Here is a 12,058-nt window from a genome sequence, read left to right as displayed (position 1 = left end):
TTAAATATTTAACTCTTTCCGATTCTAGTTTTTAATATAGGTAAATAATAGTCTACAAATGATATTAAGTTTATATTTTTAAAACAGTGTAAAGTTCATCATACAGGGCAGTTAATGCAAAGTTCACCATTTGTACATATAGAGAGTCGTCTTAAATCTATTCAATAGTTTGAAGGTAGCGATTGTTCCTCGCTCAATTCTTACCGGACGGTTCCAAAGTTGCAAGGTTTTCGCACCTTTGATTTGCTCTCCTCTAAAGTTTGAAAAGACACACTAATACACTCTGGCCCTGGGGTCCAGATATATATTTCTTCTAATGGTTAAGAGATATATAAGAAAAGTGATTAACAAAAATAATGACTACATCAATTTAGTATTGGCGAACAAAACGACGACGTTGACTACGTCGTAAAACGCACGCGGAAGAACACGAAAAAGGCACGCGTAACACGCAGCAGGCGCGTTAAGCAGCACAGTCGAGTAACATGGTTATGGTGGCAACATTAGAAACATAAAACGCCAGATGTGTGTTGAATAAAAAAAAACAATAAAAGAAAAAACAACGTTTGGTCCAACAGTGTACATCATAGAATACTGTGATTGTGTATACAGGGTGTCCCCTTAAAATAGACCCACGCAAATATCTCGGAAACTATTGACGATATTAAAAAATGTTTCAGACAAAAGTTAAATGGCATGAGGCGACACTTTTTGATGTGAGCAACTTTTTTCTACGTGTACGCGTAGAGAATGTCAACTTGTTATATGAAGGTCAACTTTGTTTGTTTAAATGGAATTGTATATTTTGTGATACACTAATTCGCCATAAGTGACTTAGTACTTTATGTAGGGAATAATGAGTAGCATCAAGTAGTGCATTAAAAAATATACGATTCCACTTAAAAAAACAAAGTCGACTTTCATATGACTTCTACGCGTCCACATAGAAAAAAAGTTACTCATGTCGGAAAGTGTGCCCCTGATACCATTTAACTTTTGGCTGAAACAATTTTTAATATTGTTAACAGTTTCAGAGATATTCGAGTGGGTCGATTTAAATAGGACACCATGTATACAGGGTGTCCGGTTATAAGCTAAACATGCAGAGTTTCGAAAAACTATCCACTGTATGAAAAAATGGTTCAGACAAGAAGTGAATGATTTAAAGGGAGACAATCTGGAGTCATTAATTTTTTTGTAGATGATCAGACAGAGATAAAATGAATGAACTATATTTTGTTAAATGCATTTACTTAGTTTTAAATGCAGTAATCGATCCGCCTCAGTATTCACTACAAAAAAGTATTAACCTATTCATGCAGAAAAATCATTAGTTTAGGAGATATTTTAATTTCGATAAGTATTGCAAAGTGATTATCATTTTAGGAAAAGTGCAGACATTTGTATTTACTAGTATCACTTTACAATATTCAGACTAAAATATTTTCTAAACTAACATTTTTTCGACATAAATATGTTAATATTTTTTTGTAGGGAAGACTGAGGCGGATCGATTACTGTATTGAAAACTATATGAATCCATTTAAAAGAACGTATATCACCTTCCCGTGACTTCTACCTGGCCATCTACAAAAAACTAATTGCATCAAATTATGTCTCTATTGAAACCATTCACTTCTTGTTTGAAACATTTTTTCATACAGTTTTTCAGTAACAAAATTTTGAGAGAAAGTATTTTAAAATTTTGTTTTTTGAGAAACCGGTTTTCAAAATTTAGTTATCGCAAGTTTATAGTGCCTATGTACCAGTAAACTTTTGTCTGAAACATTTTTCTCAATCTCTTGCTCTTTAAGAATTATACGCGAAAATGTGGGAGTGCCTATTTGACTTAAGGTACGAGAAATAATTTTTAACCCGGTGTTAAAATGAAAACAACTGTCCATCGATGATAAATATCACCGATATATGGTCACTTTTTTCTGACCCTTTACTTTTCTTTCTAAACTTTCATCGTCAACTGTATGAGTAACGTATTTTTTACACGTATGACAATTTCAAACATTTAAAGGCTATCTGTAAATTATGTTAATAGTATTCTAAATATACAAAGCATAGCAAGTTAAAATGAACCGTTTGACAGTCGAATTCTGTCCACGAATCAACAACAAAAGGGAAAAATAAAACAACACATACATCTATCCTTCATTCATAAACATAAATTCTCAGGCAACAAATCTACTAGCTCCCTCCCCGCCATCTTGTAACCGATCTGTTATAACAGTTTGTCCAATTATTAAAGAAACTTGTATATTCTTCAAAAGGAAGCCATTTTTAATAACTTACAATAAAAACCATCAAATAATTTCATGTTCGGTAGAACAATCGCGATAAATCGTGTAGAGACAATTTCCTCTCAACTGGTCACCGTTTTTGGTCCCGTCAACAATTTCCATAATCGTAAGAAAATCCGAATGGAAGGAGACGCGACCTCGTTTCCACACTGTTCCCCCGGTTTTAATCACGTCCCACGCGAAATAAATAAAGAAAGAAAACGAAGAACATCTCGGGGCTTCACAATCCGGGCAGTTATTGCGACTTTAATCTCCTTTTGTGTTTCTCAGCTGTTGATCCTAGACACCATTAAATTATTCCCGCTGGTCCCGTCCCCCCTGTACGGTTTAATTCCGTCGACGTGGCAAATTTTTCCAGCGTGGCCATGACGACGGTAACAGGGAATTATCGTCGCGGGCAATCATGTTCCACTGGAGCTCTCGTCGTTTTAACGGGAATCGTCGCAGAACGGTAAGACGACCTCGCCGAAATTACGTCCGAGCGGCATTGGAGAAGGGTGATAGACGGAGGGTGTTTTACGTAAAATAAGGTGAAAGAGTAGTACGATGACTCGCGAATCTGTCCGGAGAACACTACTACGACGTTTATTTCGTTAAATAATACAGAAGTAACTTTCGTGATAATACTCCACTTCGTTTCTGTTCTTTTTAAAATACAGTGAATCACATTTGTGCTTCTTATACTTTCGAAATAACAATTGTGTGTAAAAGTTTTTGTGTATTTCTTACTTATGTAACGTTGTTTTTCTTTGTTTCATTATCTTTTCTTGACAGGTCATTGTTAATTTTGGAATGGACTTCCTAGTGTTGTACCTACTTTAGTCAATAATAAATGTGACAACTTTCCGCGGTGCAATAAATTTGCATGGCTTTGTAGATTTACCTTTCTTATAGATGAGATTTGTTCTTTTTATCGAGGATTTCTGTTCATGTGAAAAGAAATTGTATATGTCCAATATTGAAAATTTATGTTTATGAATGAAGGATAGATGTATGTGTTGTTTTATTTTTCCCTTTTGTTGGTGATTCGTGGACAGAATTCGACTGTCAAACGGTTCATTTTAACTTGCTATGCTTTGTATATTTAGAATACTATTAACATAATTTACAACTAACTGCAAATTAACAGTTACTTGATTTTGACATTTAACGTTTTCTTTGTTATGCCAAAAAGATCAAACAATGCTCGATAATTATATTCAAGGGACGGACTAGTGTAACGCTCTGAAAAAATGCGTAGTTTCGCGAATTATTTACGCAAAATTCATTCAATTGAATCTTTTCAAATTTTGTGTACTTATTAATGCACTATTAAACTATTAACTAGCATTTGTTTTATTAACTTAAACATAGAATTCTACACAATTGACGGTTATGTTAACGATTGTTTCGGTCAAATATTTCGATGAATTGTATGCTTGCAATTGGAGGATGAACCTAACTTTAAAATGTTAGAATGAAAATTAGTAGAATAGTACCAATTTGAAAATTAGGTATCAAAATCTCGACTTTTTTGTAGTTTGCATCAGCAAAAACTAGAATTTGTTACGTTTTTCTGAATTTTTTAGCTTCATCCTCCAATGACATATGTTTACTATAAGGTATCAAGTTGATCGGTCAATTATATCTTCAGTTACGGTGTAATGCCGCGCCGGTTTGAAAAAAAAGATTTCGAGAAAAACGCGTTTTAAAATTACGAAGTATTACATCACATTCCACGCACCGTTTGCTTCATAATCGCGTACCACAATTATATAAAAAATTGTTCTTTTAAATACATATTAGGGATATATTTGTAAGACTGCAAAAGTATATAATATTTCACTATAAAATACTACAAAGTGTACAAAAAATTTTCGATTTTTCTTTTACCATTATAGTGATTTGACCTCTCAGGACTTGATAAGTTATTGCTCTGTGTTATCCTTTTTTCCATTAGGGTACAGGTAACGATTGTACATGTGTATAACACGGTAGTATTATCCAACGCTGTATGTACGAGAATTTTTTCAAATATTAAGAATATTATCTACTCTAAAAACCAAATAAGACCATAACTGCGAAATGACGAATTTCGGTCTTGTTTGCGCATATTCCTCTCGGTTACCTTAGTTACCAACCTCTTAAACAATTGAGCATCATTATGCCTCGTGTAGCATCATAGACCGAGTGACTGTGAAGTACAAACGTGCCAATTCATAAGTATTCATGTCTTGAGAAATACTTCATTATGACACCCGGTGTATGACAAATTCTATCGTCCCTGTTACAGAAAGCGAGAAAGTGGGGGAACCAGGGGATCGAGAGACCTCTCCTGCTCATTCGAGATGCGCGAAACAGTTATGCTCTTATTTGGTTTTTAGAGTACATTACATTTGATCATGTACGGAAAATTCACAAGATACATTAATTAAGTAATAGGATTAATTGATTAATTCCATAGCATCAGGGATAAGGAAGCCAGTGGTGTCACGGTCGTTGAACTGTGCACCGGCAGGGGAAAGTGTGTCAGTACAGATGGATTTTAATTCAATTAAAAATCGTCTTTGCAAGATAACCTATAATTATTGAGATTGCACTTCAATAACCACTTTTACTAGGCAATAGTTTAGTATTTCTCAATTATATCAACGAAAACAGCATTTGAGTTCAGCATTATTAGCAATACAATAACAACTTAGAAAATTTTACTTTCTTTCCACTTATTTCAAAAGGGTTTACTGATGGTAGGTAAGAAAGATGAGTTTTATTATGTATAATAACTTTGTAATATCAATTATTATAGATAACTGTGATAGAAGTAAATAAAGGTACCAAATGGTACTAAACGCTTTGAAAATGTTAAAAACGTTTTTTGCATTATTCATGTGTCATGTAATACATATAACCAGAAATGCAAAACGACATATTTTTTCATAATTGTTAAATAATTTGGGAATGAAAGGATTAAAACAAAATCATCCTTTATACATAATAGATCGATAAACTTATTTTGTTCTCCCTACAACCTACTTATTACAGTACCTACACTGACGACACAAATAATGGTTATTCCCATTAGTTACAATACTATTCACGCTAAAAAAGAACCACAAGACAGGATACGTAGAATTTTTATGGGTAAAAGTCTCTAAATACTATACAACAACAACTGTACTCTGTCTACCGAGTGTAAGAATCTTTTTGTATCTCTCGCAGACAGCGGCTGAACCAGTGGGGGGGGGGGCGCCCCCCTCAAGGGAACAAACTTTATTTCATTTGTTTATAGTAGTATTTTAATAATTTATCCCAAAGGAAGCTTCGAGTGGTTCGGTTTTAATAACAAATTCATATTTTTCGTGAATCTGATCTTACTGTCATTTGAAGGTTAATACGCCCCCGCCCCCTCACGAAAATCCTGGATGCGCCCCTGCTCGCAGACCTAAATATCTATTTTTCCATTTCTACGCCGGCAATAACACGTCCCGCACAAGAGGGTGGTAGTGTTGCGAGTGCAGGCACCAAAGGTGGAGAGAGGGAGACAAACAGAGGGCAGGCCCGGTTTGTTTGCCCTCGCCGAGAGTTTCGCACTCTCCAGGGTAAATGTGATCCCACGCCACTCTTTTTTTCCCCGCCTGTGCCTCGCTGCTGGTCGTTTTCGAAACTTCCGTCCGTGATTCTCTTTTCCACTCGACGTTGCCTCTCTCCAACCCCTCCATCGACCATCGTTTCGAGTCTGACGCGTGATTCCCCCGGCTACGACAACCGTCGGGCACTCGAACCTTTTTCTTAGACCGTCCAACGTCGGAAGTTTCGGGTATGTTCCAGGGAAATATTTCGGCGCTGGCCTCTCTCTGTCACTCCGTACAAACGGTGAAACGTCGAAATATCGTCCTCTCCTCCGCGCCACACCGTTTTGTTTCCCTTGTAGCCGACGGCTGTTGTTTGATCGTGGAAATATGCTTATCGTTGCGAAGGGTAAATATTGGATTTCGATGGGGGTTGAGGGGCGAAAGTCTCGGGCGCGCAATCGAACTACGAGGAAATCCTTGTGTGTGGACCCAGAGCACAGTCTATATTTACGTTGTATAATGGTAAATTCTAGGTAACGTGCTTCGTTTTCTTCGTCTCTGGGTAACGGGAAGTCATAGTTCCTGTAGTCCTTTCGGATGTTTTATAACCGGATATTTTGTTTAGACACTCTCTTTTGTGGTATTTTGATTGTTTCAAAGATGTGTTTTATATTCTAAAGTTATTCAATATTATTGTGTATTTCATGGATTTACGAGGGTCATCGCAAAAGTAATGCACAAATCCGTATAAATGAAAAAGAGTTTATTTAATTTTGAAATGCTTTCACAGCCCTTCGATATAATTTCCTTGGTGATCTATGACTGTTTGACCCTCGTATTGTGGGCATCGGCACAAGGCTCTCTTGTGTAAACAGGGACCGTGGGGTTGGAATCGGCACGTGGCTTTGCCGTGCCGATGAACGACCGTTTCTTAGATATCGCGAGTTGGGCGGCAAGCCTTCGCTGCGACGCAGTCCGCGACATTACAGGCGGAAGCCGCCCCTGTGTGATCGGCGGCGATCTCCGATGACGATCCGCCGAACGCAGAGGTCATGTGTGTGTGTGAGTGTGTGTGAGAAAGCCTTTTATATAAAGAACGAATGCGATGACGAGGGTCAGTCAGTCTCGATCGGTCGAAGTGAAACATTAAACAATCTTACTATTAAAACGTGTCTGATTTTTTCCCTCCCCGCTTGACATCCTACAGTATGTAGCTCTTAGACAATCTTTTGTGTAGCATTTTCAGTCTCGAAGAGGTTCTTAGAGTCTGTAACGCAAGATCTCGCGTTGTCTCTGAAAGTTACACCTAATGAATGGCAGACTGTGATAATCTAAACATATGCAATCTTCCTGGATACACGGCTGTTTAGACTCAAACTTTAAGAGTCGCAGATGCAAATATTTTCGAGAATAACGATGTGAACGCAAAAAGATTTGTAACGGTGTTATTATGTTTGCATCCAGAAGGGCTAGAAATGCAGCTAAGTAGCTGCATAAGTCGCCGGAGTTCGTGAACAAGTGGGTACAAAGAGACCAATTGTATTAATGATCTTCCAGATCTAGTTGCAAGGCGAATGACTGAAACCAGGGAAGATGAAATTATCCTTGAGCTTTATTCAAAAAACCCAAATCTTTCGCTGCGTAAAGGACAAATTTTTTCGCAAGAACAGATATAAATAAAGGGTTTCCCAATAAGAACGATATGATTTTACAATGAAATAAAATAAAAAGTATTTTAGATACAACCCAACTTTTTATATTATTTTTATGTACAGTTTATTACATTATGTTTTGAATAACACATCATTTAAGTGTCCATCTCGACTTCGTGCACACGAGCGAATTCGATGAATCCCATTTTCGATGACATTGTGCAATAACTCGGGCCTAATATCACAATTGCTGCGTTCGATGTTTAATCTTAATGCATCAAAGGTTCGTAGATTGTTTGCGTAGACCATAGATTTCAAATAACCCTGCAAAAAGTAATCTAAAAGAGTTGGGTTAATGATCTAAGGAATCATGTCATTCTTATTGGAAAACCCTTTATCAGTATAATGATATCAAGAAATTCGATTGAGAAGAAAGCAATATAGAAACCGCGGCTTGCAAGAAAACATGTCGAAACTCGGCTGACTTGGGTTCATGAAAATGTTAATCGTGATTGGAGTGACGTAATTTTCAGTCCTTGGACGCAAATCCAATAGAAAACGTTTGGGTCATTATGAAAAATAAACTTCAAGGAAAAGTATCTTGATGTTGAAAGTTCTTGTACATCGAATTCGAAAAATATGGAGGTCACTACCTGTCTCGTACGCCGAAAAGTTGGTGGAAAACATGCCGAGATATTTTCAAGGTAACTCTAATCATTAATGGAGGAGATTGGATCAATTACTAAATAAATTTGTATTAGTTTTTTAAATATACTTTCGATTTATATGAAGTTTTTCACAAAAAGTAATCCTTTGTATATCTAATCACTGTGTATTCTAAAATTATTCAACGTTGTCTTGTGTCTTATCTATTTATATGTGTAAATTGTAATGAATTAAGCGGTCACATTTTCTCGTGAAGTTTCTGCAATGGAATTATTCAAATAACAAGCAAGTGCAGTAGAGCCTCCTCTATCCGGATTAATAGGAAATTATAAGTGTTTGGATAAAGGAATTATCGGATAAGTCACTTTAAATAAATCCATTTAATAAGTAACGATAATTACTTTTCTGATACTAAATTTCATTTACTTAAATAGAGATCAAGAAACTGGATAGTTTGTTTAAATATTTATGGATTCCATATCTTTGTGGATGCGATATTATATATATTGTTCAACATAAGTAACGTTTTAGAATTCGATCTAACGGAAGAAAGTATACATTGTATGTAAACATTACGTGTTTGCAGCAGAAAGAGGTATCAGTTGCTGACAGACATTCGGTTCGGATAACAGAACGTTCTAATATTAAATTAATATTAGGGTATTCGGATAATAGTGCTGATATACTGTATACTCTACTGTACTTTAACACAGCTTCGACTTTTTAAAACTGTTTCGGTTTAATTCCATGACTCGCTCACCCACCACCCAGATAGCACATGACGCCTTGCAGACGCCCATTTTACGCCTATTTTAGGTATAAGGCGCCTTTAAATCGTCTCCAAGGTGTCATTGGGCGTCATGTGCTATCTAGGCATATTATGATTTTATTTAGTGCTGAAAAACGACAATACGTATTCACAAACCTATCCTGATATTCTACAATGTCCCGTAGCATAAACTAAAGCTGTTGTTTAAAATGTTCGAAAAGGTTTTTGTAAATGTTCTCACAGAAAACAGTTTTTCGTCAACCTGGACCAAGTTTCGACAGTCATCAAGATATAGGGGAAAGGTGTCTAAAACGATCCTTCGGGGTAAAGTGATTCCTGGCTGCCCTGTGGCTATTAGTGGTGCTATATCGTAATGTCGTTCTACAGTAGTTCTCCCCGCACGTCACTAGTCGTTGCTCGAAGTGTCGTGAATATCAGTGCTCTATTTGTTGTCCGCAAGAAAAATTTAAAATTATTGCAATTTATCTAAGATAAAGTGTTTTTCAATATTTTGTAACTTTTGTCATAATCGGTTTAATGTGACAGCTGCTTCTTGCACGGATTTAACCACAATTCAATAATAAGTTAATTAATCTTTCGTTACCGCATGTAATAAGTATGATCCCTCCCTAGTAGAATAAAATGATCCCAGAAATCATTTCACCCATATGCTATATTATTGTTTTTTTGTTTTAGTTATAACAATGCCCTGTAAGTGTGGAAGAAAAACAACGCGTCAAAGCTGTTTTTATTTAAATAAAATGTAATAAATGAAATGCTGTTTAATGTTCGTCGTATTTACTATCAGTAGGTATAAAATGATCCTTAAGTATGCCTTCAAAAAAATGTGAATAAAAACTATAATTGATCAGGTAGCTAAATTGTATTTGAGCCATTGATAAGATAGATAGACTAACTTACAAAAACTACTTTAGTTTTATTTAAATAATGAGCATTTGTATTTTTTATATAAATTACGCCTTAAGGGGATCGTTTTAGACACCTTTTCTCTGCAACATAGAAAATCAACAAATTAACAAGTCTGCTTCTGATTGAAGGGGTAATGCCACGACGATAGGCAATGAATGATAGGATTACTTTAGAGCTGATTTTAAAGAAATTTATAAAATTTATTAAAAATATAACATAAGGTCCTTATAATATGTATGAGAAAGAGCAAACAAAATTTTGTTTATAATTTTTTAATAAAAAATAGCGGCACAATAGCTGACTAGAAAAGTACCCATGACTTTTGCAAAATATTGTAGACTCTTTGTAATTAATACTTTCGTAATTAATAAATTCAATAAATAATTATAAGAAATTTTTCAGCAAAGAGAAAAGAATTGTTAACAAATGATCGCCATTTTTTCAAAAATCAATATTTTTCGGGAACTTGGGTGCTTCTCTAGGATTTAGTGTGTAGATGATAAAACTTTCTGTTTTTTGTTCAAGATTCAACGGTGTGGACGTGAATTGACGTAAAACATCCACCGCAGACTGACTCAAATGGAAAATACGTAAATACCGTTCGTGCGACTGCTGCACCGCTATCTTTTATTAAAGAATTCTAAACAAATTTTTTTGTTCTTTTCCATACATATGGATCATAAGAATCTTATATTACATATTTAATAAAGCTTTAAAATTTTTTTTAAATCACTTCCATAGGTATCCTATCATTTTTGGCCTATCATCGTAGTGTTACCTATCTCTCAACTCTATTTTCACAATGAAAATTCACTTCGCGAGAAATTGATGAAATCTTAATTCAATTGATGGCGAAACTCCTTGACCTCGATCTCTCTCTGAATCGTCATCGACGCAGCTGCGTCATTATCACCGTTTCATCTGTCTTTCTTCAATTTCCACCCCTGAGACAGATCGGTTCTGTTCGTATCCATCAGACATTTTCATAATCGTTAAGAGTACTCCCGCCTGTCTCCTGACGGTCCCGGGCGGGAAGACAGCGTAGGTATATTCTTTGCAATTAATTCCCGTCGGTCTCGCGAGCTTTTAATGGATCTGTGAGTACAGCAGTTACGGAAGGGAACGCGCCTGTCCATTAACAAAACTGTCGCGAGATTCGGTTGGGGAGGGGGGGGGGGCAACTTCCAGGTTGACGCATTGCTACGATATTTCACCGGCGAATTAATTAATGAACGCACTATTTATCGCGGGTTCTCGAGTCTTGACCCACTCGCAATTGGCGTCGTAATTTGTAACCGGAGAGGGTAGACAGCCGCGATAGATATCAAACGTAACGAGTTACGGGAGCAGGGCACTGCGCCGCCTTTGCGAAATCACCGATGGCTACGTGTTGAAGTGTGGAATCATTGGAATTGGAATCATCGGATAGATTACTCCACTGACGACCGTGGGTATCAAGGGGTTACATGCTCAGTCAGGAGGCCGAAAAGATCAGTGATTTTCGAGACTTTTTTTCTTGAAAGGAATAAGACCTTTTTCGAAAAATGTTTTCGTATTTCAAATAGAGTATTTTAGAGAGTATCTCATAATTTGTCGGTAAATTATCGATTTGTTGAACCTTACAAAGGTACGTACCCCTCTAAGACCTCTTTGCTCTTTAACGGCCCGAGAAATGGTGATATTTATGATTTTTTTTAAAGAAAGCGAATAAGATATAATAAAAAGACTTTCTGCCCTTTACTTATTATACATTCAAATGAATAAAAAAATTTTTGTTTCTGTATTCGTGCACCGTGCAAATTGTAGGTGGCGCTAATTGTGTTGATCTCACATTGCGCTGTACAAACGGTGTCCACGATACTCGGTGTAGAGTAGTCCGAAATCAAAATTTCAAAAAGATTATTGAATGTTACTCCAATGTATAATGTACGACCTATCATGAAATCGAAAAAATGAGGCATTTTGTGTGAGTTTTAACAAAGACTTGCAAAGAAAGGAGGAAATTTTACATACATAACAGACCATAAGAAGGGAAGGCACGGAAGTGTCTCCCTCCGATTTTGATGAAATTTCGTACGTCTGTTAAGCAGTTAAAAATAAGGGTTACGTATTTTCTTTTTATCGGCTGAGTCGCGACTTTAAGGGGTGAAACCATTCCTCGAAGTTTTGACCCAAAAG

Source organism: Dufourea novaeangliae, unplaced genomic scaffold (assembly GCF_001272555.1).
Source record: "Dufourea novaeangliae isolate 0120121106 unplaced genomic scaffold, ASM127255v1 scaffold78, whole genome shotgun sequence".
In the NCBI taxonomy this organism is placed as follows: domain Eukaryota; kingdom Metazoa; phylum Arthropoda; class Insecta; order Hymenoptera; family Halictidae; genus Dufourea; species Dufourea novaeangliae.
Note: the sequence above shows the minus strand (reverse complement) of the source record.